This window comes from Octopus sinensis, linkage group LG9 (assembly GCF_006345805.1).
Source record: "Octopus sinensis linkage group LG9, ASM634580v1, whole genome shotgun sequence".
NCBI classification, from domain to species: domain Eukaryota; kingdom Metazoa; phylum Mollusca; class Cephalopoda; order Octopoda; family Octopodidae; genus Octopus; species Octopus sinensis.
In genome coordinates, this window is record NC_043005.1 from 66,247,455 (window position 1) to 66,264,954 (window position 17,500).

A 17,500-nucleotide genomic window follows, 5' to 3' on the forward strand; every position below is an offset into this window, starting at 1 on the left:
TTCCGTCTGAAAGGTTATCATTGCTAAATTTTGACATATCTATGCGCCATTAAGTACATTGATGTGACTGTGAAAATCGAGGGAGTTCCAGGAAGCTGTGATTGTCTTATGGATTCATCAGGCATCAACCAGATCATTAAGAAAGCAACGATAAAAGACAATAAACTCGTGTATGGCTGGATACATATCCAAATGTGCCAATCCATAATTTGCTGGAGAACCACTGAGAAAGATGGCTGCAGAGCGATATACGGAATTCATCGCAGGCAAAACTCCGAACTCGGTATGCGATCTCGCTGAAGAAGATGGTTATGCGGTTAGATATTAAATTCACAGCAGGGAAATCTTAGAAGCTGAGTATTCTGAAAAAAAGGTTCACTAACAGCATTTGCAGAGATGAAAGGTCTGAGCTTTCAACAATTCAAGAGAAAAGAATTCTGTACCTTGAGAAGAATTATTACTACAATCTGAAGAACAAGGGCTATGCCAAAGACACTATGACCCAACTAAATAACTCGCTCAGGGTAGTTGATAAGAGACAGCTACCCATAGAATGTATCTTGTAGTGCTTGCAGTTCAGCATCATACCCAAAGTGCAATGGCCATTTCTGCTTTACGACAGCCCTTTGCCACAGTGGGAGTCAATGAACAGAATATGCACTTAATTCGCCCGAAGATGGTTGGGGCTTCACCAGCTTTCTACTCTATGAACCTGCGTAGTAAGACTTCCAGGCTTCATTAAGCCTCCTAAAGCAAAAGAAGCAGTGCGGGGGGGGGGGTGTTTCGCAATTATTAAAAATCCAGTCTATTTTATCTGACGTCTTAAATTTGTCGTATGTATGACAAGATTTGATATATATCCATCGTATATGAGGAATTCATATAACTATTTTCAACAACATGAGAAGTTCATATAACTATTTTGCGACAGAATGATTTGTCATAGAACAATGACTTCCTTCATTATTATATCAATAACTATCTCGTTTATAGTTGTTCGTATTTTCTGAATTCTAACGCTGTCAGTAAAACACTCCTAAAAATGGAATGGCAACATTTTCGAATATCGAACTCAACAAATCTGAAGTTGTACATCTCATCGATACTACTGCATTTTTTAGTATCGTCGATAGAGCGACTCCATTGTGTTTTGTGCGTTACGCGTCTAACTGTTATGTTTATTGCTGACTATAATCACTTCACTTGTCGTTTATTGATCAATCTACATTTCGGAATAACTATAAATTTGCCATTTTGATTCTTCCGTTTAATATACGGTTTATGAAAACTGAGGCGTGCTACACGATCTTCAGTTTTTAACTGTGTAGCTAAAACATTCACCACGTCATTTATTACAGTGTGTATGTTTTGCTTTGGTTTTATATATATATATATATATATACTGTATCTATTTCTCGACGTATTGTTTAATTTTAATTTTAATCATGTTTCAATGAATCGATTTCAAAATTTCTCAGGTATTGTTGTAGGTTATTTTGTTCCTTTTTTAAATAGAAATTAAAGTCTGTAGATGAATTGGTCATATCTTTGCCGAATAAAAATGCAATTTCCATTTCATTTTGATAATATATCTTTATTTTATTCATTAGATCCTTCGTTTATTGTTTTCGCTATGGTATGACGAGGATTTTCAATGAAATAATCATTGAATCTGTGTTCTTAACGAAATCTGAAAAGTTTTGTTCTTTTCATCTATTATTCTAATTATTCAATTATTTTCTGTCTTCTTATTTTGCATACATGTTTCGAACTTTGAAATCTGTGAGAAACTGCTGTATTTTGGCGAAAAATTTGAAGGAAAATTTGAACACATTTGTATGAATATAGACAGATGCAGAATTATCATCTTTTTGGGTTGTCGTAGAAACATTCATCATTAGGATGGATTTGAGTAAAAAAAAAAGGTAAAATAAGTGCTGAGTGGAAAATATTATAATTAATACGTAAAATGTTGCTATAGAAACAATACCAGTTTATCGTAAAAGCGACCTCCTTCTCCCCCTTCTCTTCCTCCTCATCCTCCTCCTCCTTCTTCTTCTTGCTATCCTATTATAGGGTTCAGTTCCACTATTGTAGTTTCCATACCTTAACGTACGACATATTTATTTCTGTTGACAATTACCGTGAAATATTCCCGTACGTAAAACTATTGCATTTAGATTGAGGTTAAAATCTGGCATTTGACACAATATTAATTTCTTTTAAAGAATGAAAATATTGTTGCATAGCAAAGATTTATCTTCTGACAAACAAACAACGACATGAATATGCTTTGCTCCTATTCCATGATTTATTCTGTAAGTTTCCATATGCGTTTCGTAAATGAGAACTGCTACCTTCGGTGGAAAAGGAAGAAACGTAATTTATGCTTGTAACAATAGTCTTCGATTCGGAATTATACTATGTGTAAAAGTACAGAAATCAGATGAGTGGAATATGCAAATGAATTAAACATTTAAAATATACCACTGTACGAGAAGGTGCTGAAAATTGTCTTGAAAGGTCTGTTTGTAGGCCCAACCTTCCAAGTCCTTTTACAGAGTTTATAAAGACCTAAGTGTGTGAATCTGAGAGGAGAAAACGTTGAATAAAATCATAATTAAATAATCCTCTTGCATTTTCTTTTCCCCAAAGCGGGGAACTTTTCAATACTCCCTCGTTATATTCAGTTTATTTGTAGCTACAGTGTCGCAAGAGACCTACTATAGAAGAAAATCCTGAAATCGTAGCATTCGACAATAAAGGAATTTCAGCCTCGATCTAGATCAAGTTATTTTTATGAGCGCAAACGTTTTGTAGTCATCTTTAGTACACGTATTAATCTTATGATTATGGAGTGCTCAAACTTTCTTCTACCGAGACAGAGACAGTTCTTCGCTATTATAATCCAACACCAAAGCTTAAATATATCTACTGTACGAAGTGGTATCTAATGATTATAATATTGCAATGCTCAAATTACTTTCTATTATTCAGTGTTTATTTACATCCATTTTGCAGTGTTGTACCAGCTAGGAGCTTTTTGGTTAATAAAACCAATGTCGTCTGCTATATGAAGTTTCTATATATTTGACGTTTCAGTCAGGCAACAGTTATCAACAAATATAAACGTCAAAAATTTGACATCACTTTTACTCATAAGCATTTCATTGGATGTCACAGTCGCGTTCAACCCATGCATAAATTAAATTGTGAGTGCATTATTGCCACAGAATAAGACAAGTAATTTCGGGAAAAGGGAGATAATTAATTGATGAAGTCAGACTGATCTGACAATAGTCCTCAAAGAAAGATAACTGCACTTTGGCTCTGCAATCCACTTCGAAGTCATTGAAAATAATATATCAAAGGGAGACAATAAAGGGGAGATAATTTCAGAGTAGTTATAAACCTAAAAGCTTGAGAATGAATAGTGCCTTTGAAAAGATATTAGAACAAATGAAATAATTTACAATAGACATGAAAAATTAATATTCAGGAAATAATTTTTATTCCCCTTAATGCAACGTTATCAAAAGTAACCAACTCAATATGTAATATGATCGAATATCATTAAATAAGTAATAAACTGCGGTTTTATTCATTCGGATTTACTATAATAAGTTTTAGATTAAATTCTTTAATGCATGAATGGATGGAAATATTACATAGGAAATATTAGATTTCGTTGATTGATACCTGCTACATGTATGAGAAAACAAAAGGAAATTCGCTAAAATAGGACTATACAGAGATGACGGATGCTGCCATCTATGTATAACCCACCCATGAACAAATTTTTAAAGATATTAATAGTTAATTGCAAAAAATATTATCTAAAATTTATAATAGTTGTTAATCTGAAAATAATAAATATTTTAGATATAACACTTAAACTTCAATACAAGTAAATGATGAGAGCCACGTGAAGAAACAAAATACATAATAATTCCATTGACTCACCAAATATTATACAGTACATTAAAGATAACATTAGTAGACTCATTCCTAGCTATTGATCAATTGACGATATATCTATTAAATATATTTTATACTATAACAATGCCTTAGTATGAAGGGTTTCAATTATAAACTAACGGATATAAAAATCCACGAACAATTACTAGCAATAGGAAACAGAAAAATGATATGGTAAAATCCACCGTATAACATAAATGGTTTCGAAGATATATCATGGTATTTCCTAATCATAAAATATTCCCATTTCCCTGCTTCACATTGATGCTACTATTGTTTTAATAATAATTATGTTGAAGCCATCAATGGTTGTTTGAAAAATATAGTGTGACATATTTCCAACTTTATAAGAAGGCAGCACATGAACATGTCTTTAAAGCAACAATACCAGTTAAAAATCTTCCTGTATAGTGTCACTATGGAATTTCTTAACGTGTCATAAAAAATCATATAACGAATTAACTAACCACTGCTTCAAGACCTGATTATACACAATATGCTTGTTCGTTTACTTAAAACAGTAAAAGACATTCCAATCCATTATTAATACAAATGTAGCAGTTAAACTGCACAAGTATAAGCAACCTTGAAATTCAATGTAGAAGAATTATAAAGATAAAACTACGTAACAGCCGCAGCAATGGTTGAAATACGAGCGCAATGGAAAGGATGAAAATAATTCATTTGGTAGCCAAATTCTTGAATAAGAAGGAAGAAACATATGCATCTGGATCTGAGACCTTTCAAATATAATCTCGTATCACACACACACACACATACATACACACACATACACACGCACACACACACACACATGCACGCATGCACGCACACGCACGCACGCATGCTAACACAAATCGATCACGAAATATCGAGGGGACTACTGTGAAACTGTCATCTGAACGAAACGTCAGACACGCGTGGTAATCCGAGTAGTCGCGCAGAATTTATCTGCTCAATAATTTCAATAATTATGACCATATAATATTTAGGATCGACAAAATCTAACCCCAGCCACACATGTATGTACATATATATATATATATATATTCATATATACATATTCATATATACAGGTACGATTGATAAATTGTCTCCATTATATATTTTTAATTTCACGCATGTGTATTGTTTGTTTTTGATTCTGTCGTCTACACACTTTAGTAGGGTCAGCTGGGCAACGTGTCTGAGAAAAACAGCACCATAACGCAATTCACTGTGCCACGAATTTGGAAACGACTAGGCTGACAAAAAATGAGTCCTGGGTCTAGTTCTTTGACTAAAAGGCAGTGTACCAGCATGGCCGCAGTCAAAATGACTGAAACGTGTAAAAGAATAAAAATTGTATATATATATATATATATATATATATATATAATATATATATATATATATAATTAATAATATCAAAGTGTAATCAGAAATATTTGAAATTTCTATTACCAGTGGCCTAGAGTGTAAAAATATTTAGTCAATAGACTATATATTATTATATACAGTGTGTATTTAAACACGTAAGAGGTATCCATCATAAGATTCCTTGCACGCTAGTAGGACAGTTAAATTCCAAACTACTATTAGGGATAAAATTTCGTAGGGAATGAAAAATATAAACATTTACCATCTAACTCCTGGGCTAATGGCTGCAGACATTTTTAGCAAGTAAAATAATTTGCTAGGCGAAGTTTTCTTCAGCAGGTACACCTTAGATTAAATATATATCCACGAGGCAATCCAGTATATGCTCCTTGCTTATAAATTCTAACTTTTCAAATCTACCACGCAAGTGGAGCCCCTTGTCAGCAGTAAATAAAATGCCGGCTTTTCGTTTCGAAAATTATCCAGAAAAATTATCAATAATAAATAATATCAAAGGGCATTCAGAAATATACCCACGTTTATATATATTTAATCTAAGATGTACCTGCTGAAGAAGACTTCGCCTAGCAAATTATTTTACTTGCTAAAAAGAGTCTGTAACCATTGGTCCAGGTTTTAGATAGTAAATGTTTTTATTTTTTATTCCCTTCATACAAACACACACACTCATAATGCCTCCATTAGGAGATGCCCATTTCCTATTGCATTATAAAGAATACCTAGACGATGCTGAATACAACGAAAAAAATGTAAAGTTGTAATTGTGTTAATGTATAATATGCTTCATTATATTTATAATGTTTAGAGACAAAGAAATATAAAACGTATATGCCCAGGTGAAGTTTGTTTTGGAAAACAAAAAATTACAACCAATAATTTGCACAAATGTGGGTATACATCTACAGAAGAGACTTATGTGACCAATCATCAAGGGACATTCTACTTGGTCATTCGGCAGGCTAGATATAGAAGCTAATTCTCTTTCAACTCAAGCCCTAATATCTGAATAGATACATTTCATAATAAGTGTAGGAGAACATGAAGGATGATCGCAGTGTTAATAACATAATACACGTGTTTATATATAAGAAATATAATTTTGAAGATAATTGAATAAAAATATAAACTTTGAATTATTAAAGTTGACCCAACACCAGAGCGCAATGTTGAAGTGTAAACTTACCTCCGACCAGGAGTTTAAATCATTATCATGCACACCATTCTCTGAAAACTGTAAATATCAAATATGGCGGCAGTTAGAGGACTTATTCTCTACTTTTATCAAAAGACTAACGAAAGCAGCGAAGACATTAATTTCATTACTTTTCAGTAAGTAGAATAACAAAAACCATAAATATAAATAATTGCTTCAAATTTAATATTAGACCAGCAACTTTAGAGGGATAAAAAAAAAGAGATCCCAGTAGTTTACCTTATTGACCCACGAAGGGATGAAAAGTCAAGTATTCTTCAGTTCAATTTGAATATAGACCTGAAAGAAATGACGCTGTTTGATGCGTTAACAATTCACCGCTCGCTGTCTTACAACAAACTGATGATAAAATATTTTACAATTGGGTAATAAAGTGTGACCTATATTCAGGAGCGGATGTAAAAGCGTGTTCAGTCTCACTGCATGGCACCATGTTGCAAGTGAGTTCTACGAGGAGTGTATAAAAAGTTTTGAGCCTATCCTAGAAACGGGGCTGCTAGGTAGCTGACACAATTTTTTCTGGTAAGTACAGTCTTTTCGGAGTATTCTTGCTCATTTTCCTGATTCTGATATTTTAATTTTTTTGTTAAAGATTTTTGAATAAACAAGTGTCGAGATTACAAGGAAGATGAAGAAAAGTGAGTACCTTCATTTGAAAGGCATGACTCCATCAGAAATCCATGAAGATATGGTGAGAACCTTAACAGACAATGCTCCTTCATATGCAACAGTCAAACGTTGGATAAATGATTTCCCGCGTGGCAGATGATCCCACACCAGGGAGGCCTCCAACTGCAACCACCGGGGACAACATTGACCTTGCTCTTGATATGTTAATGCAAGATCGTCGAATGTCATGTCGCCAGATAGCTGAGAGGCTGGGAATCTCAAATGAAAGAACAGACAACATTGTGACAAAAGAACTTGGGTTCTCAAAGGTTTCTGCAAGGTGGGTCTCTTGCCTTTTGACTCCTGAACAGAAACGCACCAGGTGCACTTTGTCCACGAGCAATCTGGAACTTCAGCTCAAGCCCTAATATCTGAATAGATACATTTCATAATAAGTGTAGGAGAACATGAAGGATGATCACAGTGTTACTAGCATAATACACGTGTTTATATTTGTGTAAGAAATAAGATTTTGAAGATAAATGTATAAAAATGGAAAGTTTGAATTATTAAAGTTGACCCAACACCAGAGCGCAATGTTGAAGTGTAAACTTACCTCCGACCAGGAGTTTAAATCATTATCATGCACACCATTCTCTGAAGACTGTAAATATTAAATATGGCGGCAGTTAGAGGTCTTATTCTCTACTTTTATCAAACGACTAACATGGGAATCGAAAATTTCTTGACAACGTTTCAAAAAAAAACACAAAAAAACCCAGTAAATATCAGAGTTATAAATTTTAGTATAAGGGCAACAGCTTTAGGGGTCAGGAATATATTGATTATTGTGACCCTAGTATTTTATGTTTTCGATTCCAGAACGATGAATAGTAAAGTAGGGCTGGCAGAACTCGAAACCAAAAGAAATGTACGATACATCTAACCATTCTGCTAGGAACCGCCTTAAATATGGGTAGCAAAGTATATGTAAGTATTTTTAAGTGCGTGTGTAAAAGGATGCAGACATTTTATTGTTTTACAGTTCCATTAGAAAAGGAAACCAGAATATACGAAGTTTGTACTGTCGTTGGGTTTCTGAGTAGAATAGAAGACGAGAAATAAAGAATGATTTGTTGATCAACGCAATAGTAAGCAGGTTATCAGGTGGAGAGGTACTCCAGACTTCAAAAACTACAAGAGTCTATCTGCTGTTGTTACTCGGCATCAGATTACATTATCACAAGTACTTATGGTCTGAAAGGCTTCTTCGTCATTCGAACTAGCCGAGTTCATCCTAAAAATATTTAGGGAACACGCACACATATATTCACTCACACATACATACACACATATACACACATACACATACACACACTCACTCACTCACACACACAGACTTAGACACACACACACATAGACATACACACATGCACACACGCACGCACACTACGCGCACATTACTTTTGATGACCATTTCATTTTTTCTCGATAATACTCTGAAAGAAATATTTGTAAGAAGCAGAGTAGAATGCTAGCACTAATTATTGAATACATATTTTTTTCATTATATTCTGACAGTCTAAGTGGGCTTTGTGGCAGAACCGTTAGCACGTCAGACGAAATGTTTAGCGGCATTTCGTCCGTCTGCATGCTCTGAGTTCAAATTTTGCCGACGCCGGCTTTACTTTCCATCATTTCGGGCACGATAAATTAAGTACCAGTCAAGTACTAGGGTCAATGTCATTCACTTCACCCTCCCCTCAATACTGCTAACCCTCTGCTAAAATTTCAAGCCTCTATTTTATAGCAGTTTTAATCCCTTCTGAAGAAACTCAAAGGTAGCCCAATCTCTACATGGTTATTTAGTATGCTAGAAATAGTAGGGATCACGTTGGTCTCAAAAGTAATCTTTTCCAGCATAAATATAGCTAAATCATCAAAAAAAAAGGGGGGGGAATCTGAAATGCATCTGAAATGCGTTTATCATATCCATCCCACCCCCGCCTTTATTATTTTGTTCACATTGTATTCCGATATAATAATCTATATGCTCTGAAAATTATCTGTAGTAATTTCATTAAAAAATATCTATCATTTTTTTTACAAGTATGGCTACACTCTTGCAATTACGTTCTAAATTTATTTGCTGAGCACTGAGTAGGATTCAACGAATAAAGGGTACGGAGAAAAATTAAATGTAACATGAGAAAATTACAGAAATTGAGAATCAAGTGTCTACATATAATACAGTGACTAGCAGAAAACTGTCTGGAATGCGATCTTTCTGCTGGTGATATGTATGTACCTGTATGTATATCTGTTTGCAGGTTTATATCTATCTATCTATCTATATGGATATATTATATATATATATATATATATATATGGATATATATATATATATATATTATATGGATATATATATATATATATTATGGATATATATATATATATAATATGGATATATATATATATGGATATATATATATATGGATATTATATATATATATATATGGATATAATATATATATATATATATATGGATATATATATATATATATATATGGATATATATATATATATATATATATGGATATATATATAATATATATATATATGGATATATATATATATATATATATATATATATATATATATATATTGGATATATATATATATATATATATATGGATATATATATATATATATATATATATATATATTATATATATATATATATGGATATATATATATATATATATGGATATAATATATATATATATATAGATATATATATATATATATATATATATATATATATATATATATTTAAATGCGTATCTGGGTGAATGCATTATAGAACACACATACTATGTTTATTACGATGAACATATATATTTAGTATATTTCTTGGGTTTTTGTCATTGAATCAACCATAGGCTGAAAATTTAGATCTTTTTAAAACATATTTGAATAGGTATCTTTCATGAATATTCGGTGCTATTTTAATTTGTTGTTTGTTCCTGGTATCCTTGGCGTATAGGTTCCCCACTTGGACGGGACGCCGATCCGTCGCAGGTGAGCTGCTAGATGCAGGAGGAAAGAGTGAGAGAAAGTTGTCGCGAAAGAGGCAGCAGAAGTTCGACATTACCTTCTGCCGGAGCCGTGTGGAACTTAGGTGTTTCGCTCATAAACACACACATCGCCCGGTCTGAGATTCGAACCTGCGATACCTCGACCGCGAGTCCGCTGCTCTAACCACTAGGCCATGTACCTCCACGTTATTTTAAGTAGCCCTGGCATTAATCGTTTGTAATTGCTTTCTCTTCTTTTCAATGGTTAGTTTAGAACAGTAACATTTGAGTTTTTATATTTTGGATGGCATTTCTTCAAAATTTTGAAATTAAGACCAAAAAACTTGAAATCTATAAAAAAATTTAAATGTATTGAAGTAGCTTACCTTTTGCTTATATATTTCCATTTGCAACGATATGAAGTTCTACTCTGACAACAATTAACTTTCTGCAAATTCCGTGCAAAGTCAACACTTGAAACTGAGATTGAAGTAGGTATTAAGCCTTTAAATAACAATCCAAAGAAGTGACAGAAACGTTTGACCAATCACAACAGCTTAACCTTTGTAAATATAAAATGAATAACGCGAAAGTTAATAGTAAATTGAAGCTATATAAATGTAGGAAAACTAGATTCTAATTGTTTTCCTTCAGATGAAAGTAAAAATGCAAGTTGTTCTTAGTGTCCCAACCCACGAGTGACTCATATTGAATATATTTTACAAAATGATAATAAAACTGCTGTGTTCACGAGATTTCACTATGCAAAAATTCAGTGGAATCCAGTATGTATTATGTATACAGGTATGCATGTATGTATGCCATTATTCAGTTTCATTTCAAGATTTGCCAATAGAGAAAGATTTGGTTTCTAACCTAGATCCAAGGCTCTTTCATTGGAATTTCTACAACATCAACCGGATATTTTTGCATTTATGTGTGTATACGAGCAAAACGCCCCCCATCGAATGGACGGTGCTGAGTTGTCAAACATTTAAACCAAGTTTTCTCAAAACAACTTGTCCGACCGTCCCATAGGCCTTCCCTTTGAGAAAGACTGATTTAACTTAAATTTGAGACAACAGCAAAAGAAGAAATAAAGATAGACTCTTTTCTATTCCAAGGAAAACGATTTTATAAATGCACGTTCCCACGGCTTTATCGATTGCATTCTCACCTGGAATCGATTTTTGTAATTTTTTCAAGACTTATACACTCCCTGATACCGTTGGTATATACATGTCAAATTTGAGCGCAATCGGATGGCGGATGCCCGAGACCCTAAAAGACACACACACACACAGACAGAACGAATTTTAGTGCAGATTTGAATGTTTTGTTTTACGTGTGTATTATCAAGCATCTCTATACTTGACCTGTATACTTAAATGATAAACTTCTGGAAAGTTTAACAAATTTTTACAGTTTCAATGATAACTTGCTTCTGTAGTCTTCGAATCAGCTTTTTACTTTCCGGTTTTGAGAAGCCTAATTTCTCAAGATTGGTTAAGTAGATTACCTATGTAGTGTGTTACATATCCCAGTGCCCCAATAATTACAGGTATAAACATGAACTTGTAAATCTGAGTAGAGTAACTGTAAATTTCTCAATAGTCCAGCGTAGATATTTCATTTTTCGGTGATCTTTAATTACATATATTTATGTATAATCCGTTTTCATTTAAAAACTTTCTCCACAATAGAGAAAGATTCGGTTTCTAATCCAGGAACAGAGTTTTTCATTGAAACTAAGGCTACCTCAGCTAGCTAATCATACAAGTATCTGCACATATAACTATTTTATAAGTTATATATGAGAATATATGCTTACGTGCTTATTTCTGTTCTTTTCTATAAGCACATTTGCTTCTTGTAAATTTATGAAACATATTACTTATTTCCATAGTTGATTAATGTGAATTTTCTAATTACCTGAGTCTTTTCTGGATCTATAAACCATATTCTTTCAACATTGGTGCTGAGTTAGTTGGTTATATATAAACAAATAAGCCAATTAATGCAATTTTAAATCTAAAAGTCACTCCAATGGAATATTCGTAGATTTGTCATTTTCCCTTATTTTTGACTTTATACTGTTGTCTGATTCCCACTACCGAGGACATTTCCTTTTATCTATCTTCTATCATAAAGTTAAATTTTATCATAAGTTATATTTTACCGACGTTTGAGTGACATACTCTTTACTCTCTTTTACTTGTTTCAGTCATTTGATAGTGGCCATGCTAGAGCACCGCTTCTAGTCGAGCAAATCGACCCCAGGACTTATTCTTTGTAAGCCTAGTACTTATTCTATCGTTCTCTTTTGCCGAACTGCTAAGTTACAGGGACGTAAATACACCAGCATCGGTTGTCAAGCGATGTTGGGTGGGGGGACAAACACAGACACACAAACATATACACACACATATATATATATACATATATGTGACGGGCTTCTTCCAGTTTCCGTCAACCAAATCCACTCACTAGGTTTTGGTCGGCCCGAGGCTATTGTAGAAGACACTTACCCAAGGTGCCATGCAGTGGGATTGAACTGAGAACCATGTGGTTGGTAAGCAAGCTACTTACCACACAGCCACTTCTGCACCTAATATTCAACTAATATTTTTTCACAATGTGTATCTGTCATTTAACCACTCTATTTTCACAGTGATAAAATGTATGTATATGAAGCGCGTACATTAATTACTTAATACGAGTCGATATCATTGTGTATTATTTGTAAGTAGCCGTATTTGGACAAAATGCTTCGCCCTGTAGACATAATGGCTGTGTTATTATGATTATTCAAATCTCAGTTGACTTATAAGTTGTGTTATTACTATATATCATGCTGCGGTTCATTAGAAATTCAAGTGAAATATATTAACTTCAACCAAAACTTAGTTTTCTTCCACGTTGCTCGCAATCTTAAAGTGGCCAAAATAACAATTGTTAAAAAGGTATAATATTTATGGTAAGGCGGCGAGCTGGCAGAAACGTTACCGCGTCGGGCGAAATGCTTTGCCGTATTTCGTCTGCTGCTACGTTCTGAGTTCAAATTCCGCCGAGGCCGACTTTGCCTTTCATCCTTTCGGGGTCGATTAAATAAGTACCAGTTACGCACTGGGGTCGATATAATCGACTTAATCCGTTTGTCTGTCCTTGTTTGTCCTCTCTGTGTTTAGCCCCTTGTGGGTAGTAAAGAAATAGGTATTTCGTTTGCGTTACTTTGTGAGTTCAAATTCCGCCGAGGTCGACTTTGCCTTTCATCCTTTCGGGGTCGATAAATTAAGTACCAGTTACGCATTGGGGTCGATGTAATCGACTTAATACCTATGTCTGTCCTTGTTTGTCCCCTCTGTGTTTGGCCCCTTGTGGGTAATAAAGAAATAGGTATAATATTTATTGTCCCCTTAAAGATTCCTGGCGGGTTACAATAAAAGTTGTATTGTGTGAGAATTGAACTTGGGGGAATGAAACAAAGTGCAGTATAGTTTCTAACATTTTTGCTCTGGTATTTGTATGTTACAGCCTTTGTGACAACTCTTAGGCATAAAAATATATTGAATTCTTAAATAAATATCAGGCTACAATTATTGAAAAATTGTATTTCGAATGAAACTATCACTGAATTTGCTTCGTTAACCTCTGTAAAGCGTGGTGAAATTTAAATGTATTAAATTGACGCAAGAAGACATACTACATAATCATTTTTCCCTACGCTATCATCTTTAAGAACAATTCTTTGGAAACTTCTTCCTTTTAATGGAACCTATGTTAATTTGTCTTGGTGGAATAAATCAAAATGACTGACTTGGAAATTCGTCACAGAATGTTGTTTGTTCTGTGAAACCCCTCATAAAAGAATGAAGTAACATTTTTCCTTCTCACTAGATACTCAGTAGACAAGAGACATTTCGAATTAATTGCTTAACTGAAATGGAACGGTTTCAGTTGCATATTGAATAACTTTTATAATTTTACAGAGCGTTTATATTTGTTCTGTTAGGATATTTTAACGATTGTAAATAATGACCAGCCTTATTTAGTAGTACAGATTATCCAAGATCATTTACATGTCTGTTTCGAAAATATAAAGAAGTGATAAGTATTTGTTAGGCGTATGGAAACACACTTAAATATATAACAAAATAATCTTTAATGAACAATTCACAGTATCTTTCTTTTGTTAGGCCAATGTTTTCTATTGTCATTTTATTTATTTGTTCAATTTGGAAGCCGTGTTTTTTTTGTTATTGTAATATATTATATAAGCTAACTTGTTTCTTCTGGATGTTTTGGTTGAGACAAAAATATTTAAAAACTAGCAAAAACAATTAAATACCCTGAAAATACTTATATCTAGATAAAAAAAAATCCTAACAAACCCAAGTAGAAGGGTGATTCAGTACTTTATGCACGCAGGAGTGAATACGTGGAAAAATAAAATAATTCTGAGAAAATGAAACCAAAGCGCTTTCTAGGAAAAATTGGTCACGCAGATCTGAACATGATTCCAAATAATTTGATTGAATGTAGTCAACACAGATAAGGGCTAAACTATAGCAATGTATAACGACGCAAAGCATCGTAAAACAAAGGGGAAGCGTTTTGTTGTTAACAAGTATTAACATGACATAACAAAATGACAAAGTCATTGCTCGTTCATGATTTGCACTCTGTATAGTAGCCGAAACTGTTGACCAGTTTTAATCCTTGGGTGAAATTGATCGTCTTAAAACATATGGAGCTAACTCGATCCTGAAAATCTACATCCCTACTCAAATATGAATTACTGTTCTTTACTTCAAGCAGTATATGACACTTTTCCGTCTTTCACATTCGCCGCTGGTAGCATTCAGTTGCAACTTAATTAAATAAAAGTATATAAAAATATTTAATATTCATCATATGTAGGTATTCGAATTTGTTGCGATTATTGTAACAGAAATCTGCTTGTCTGAAATATCGGTGAAGTCAGTCTTTGCTGATTATTCTTTACATTTAGTAAAATAATCAGCAAGCGTTGCAAAGGTTTTTTTCTACCAATCGTGCCATATGTGTTGCAGCAGGATACCACAGATTGGACTTGGCCGTCCATTATATTTGTTCTAAAAACATCATAAATCTAGTGACAAATTCTTTCTTCAAATATATGGAAGTTTAAATTACGATAAAATTTAACAATTATAAAATTGATTGGTCACTTCCAAAACATGTCTCCCTACTTTAATATTATGTTCAAATGCAATATGTGTTTCATAACAGAAATTGAATTCATCCCTGCAAGCGCAACTAAATTTTCGCCGATTACATAGCTTGACCACTGCTATTAATGGGGAAATAATCCATACTCTGGAAATTATAGCTCAGTGAATTTGGTTTTATACATAAAGGCCCTCTTTGGTCATGATTGACTATGGGATAGCACCTAGAAAATTATCCTCCGAGACAGAAGTCCACACAAGTTTGTTTATGGAAGACTAGAAGTCGCCCATGCGTACCAGGTTTCTCTTTCCACACCACCGATGTTATCCAAGGGAAAGGCAAAGGCCGTTACAGCTTGGCACCAGTGACATGGCAACTCATTTCTACAACTGAATGAACAAGAACAACTCGAAATAAAGTGCCTTGCTCAAGAATACAACACACAGCTCGGTCCGGGAATCGAACTCGCTTTCTCATGATTGTGAGCCCGATGCTCTTCCCACTGAGCCATGCACCTTCACAAAAGTGTGAGATGCTTACAGCACATAGGTTCCCAAAGCAGTTAATCATCTAAGTACTATCTAGGCTAGCGTTACCTAACTTCAGTGATATGGCTGTAAGCACACATACACACACATACATACATACATAAGCACACACACACACATACACACACACACACACACACATACACACACACGCGTACACTTATATGGGGCTACACTCGCACACACATATGAGACTAGAATAAAAGTGAGGATTCGGTTGCATGCTTGTATACTTGCCCATATCTTTGTGTGTTCTCCCACTGATACGCAAACACACACACACATACAGACTCCTACACTTCCCTCATGCATACGTACATACATGCATCTATCTATCTATCTATCTATCTATCTATCTATCTATCTATCTATCTATCTATCTATCTATCTATCTATCTATCTATTTATCTATCTATCTATCTATCTATCTATCTATCTATCAATATATCTATCTATCTATCTATCTATCTATCTATCTATCTATCTATCTGTCTGTCTGTCTGTCTGTCTATCTATCTATCTATCTATCTATCTATCTATCTATCTATCTGTCTGTCTGTCTGTCTGTCTATCTATCTATCTATCTATCTATCTATCTATCTATCTATCTATCTATCTATCTATCTATCTATTGAGCAATAACAAAATGCATAAGTTCCATAATCGTCATAAACATACAGTAAAACAGAAAAACGAATGGTAAAGAGAATTGTTTGCATAGTACGAGTAAGATACAAGGCAGGCAACGAATGCATATTATTTCCATTGGTGAGAGAGAATTAAATTATGATAAGAATCAATTGCGTTTGGTATAAAAAAATAAGCTTGCAGTCAGAAACATTAAAATATCAATCGTTAAATATAGAGTTTCAGTTAGTGTAGGTAGGGTATACCACCGACTTTTATTATGCACATTGGATAGAAGGTAAACTTACAAACTTATATCTGATGACAGAGAACAATTAATATTGACTTCAAATTTTGGCACGTGGGAGGGGAAAAGTCGATTAGATCGACCCCAGTACTTAACTGGCACTTATTTAATCGACCTCGAAAGGAAGAAACGCTAAGTCGACCCCGGCGGAATTTGAACTCAGAATGTAAAGAGAACAATTAATATTGATAATATTAATAATAGAATGTGTATCAAACTGACGTCATGCAAAGAAAAAAACTGCACAACAAAATGTGATCTGTTTCGAGTTATACACAGATCAAATAATACCTTAAAGATAAAAAATTCAAAATATATTTCGATGAAAATTTCAGCGTATATAAACTACATAGAACACAAACATTGTAAAGTGGCGCTAGAAAGATGGAGAGTTACTATACACAAACACAACCGGGATTTGTAGAAAACAAAGAAAAAGATGATAAAGCCAATTATTTGTGTAGTACATCGAGGATGCAATGCATTTAGTTTGTAAAGTTTTGCGTTAAAATTGTCATTTGCCTGTATGATGGAAAAACAAATGACGAAC

General features: G+C 33.7%; 1 long non-coding RNA gene across 1 annotated transcript in view; it reads right to left on the minus strand.

Annotated features, from left to right (window-relative positions):
• Positions 1 to 6,541: 6,541 nt before the first annotated feature.
• Positions 6,542 to 17,500, minus strand: part of LOC115215543 — a 118,205-nt gene continuing 107,246 nt past the window's right edge. Inside the window, exons 6-8 of the long non-coding RNA XR_003882003.2 lie at positions 10,644 to 10,819; positions 7,797 to 7,844; positions 6,542 to 6,589 (exon numbers count right to left, since the gene is read on the minus strand). This is a non-coding gene — a long non-coding RNA (uncharacterized LOC115215543). The remainder of the gene's footprint in view (positions 6,590 to 7,796; positions 7,845 to 10,643; positions 10,820 to 17,500) is intronic.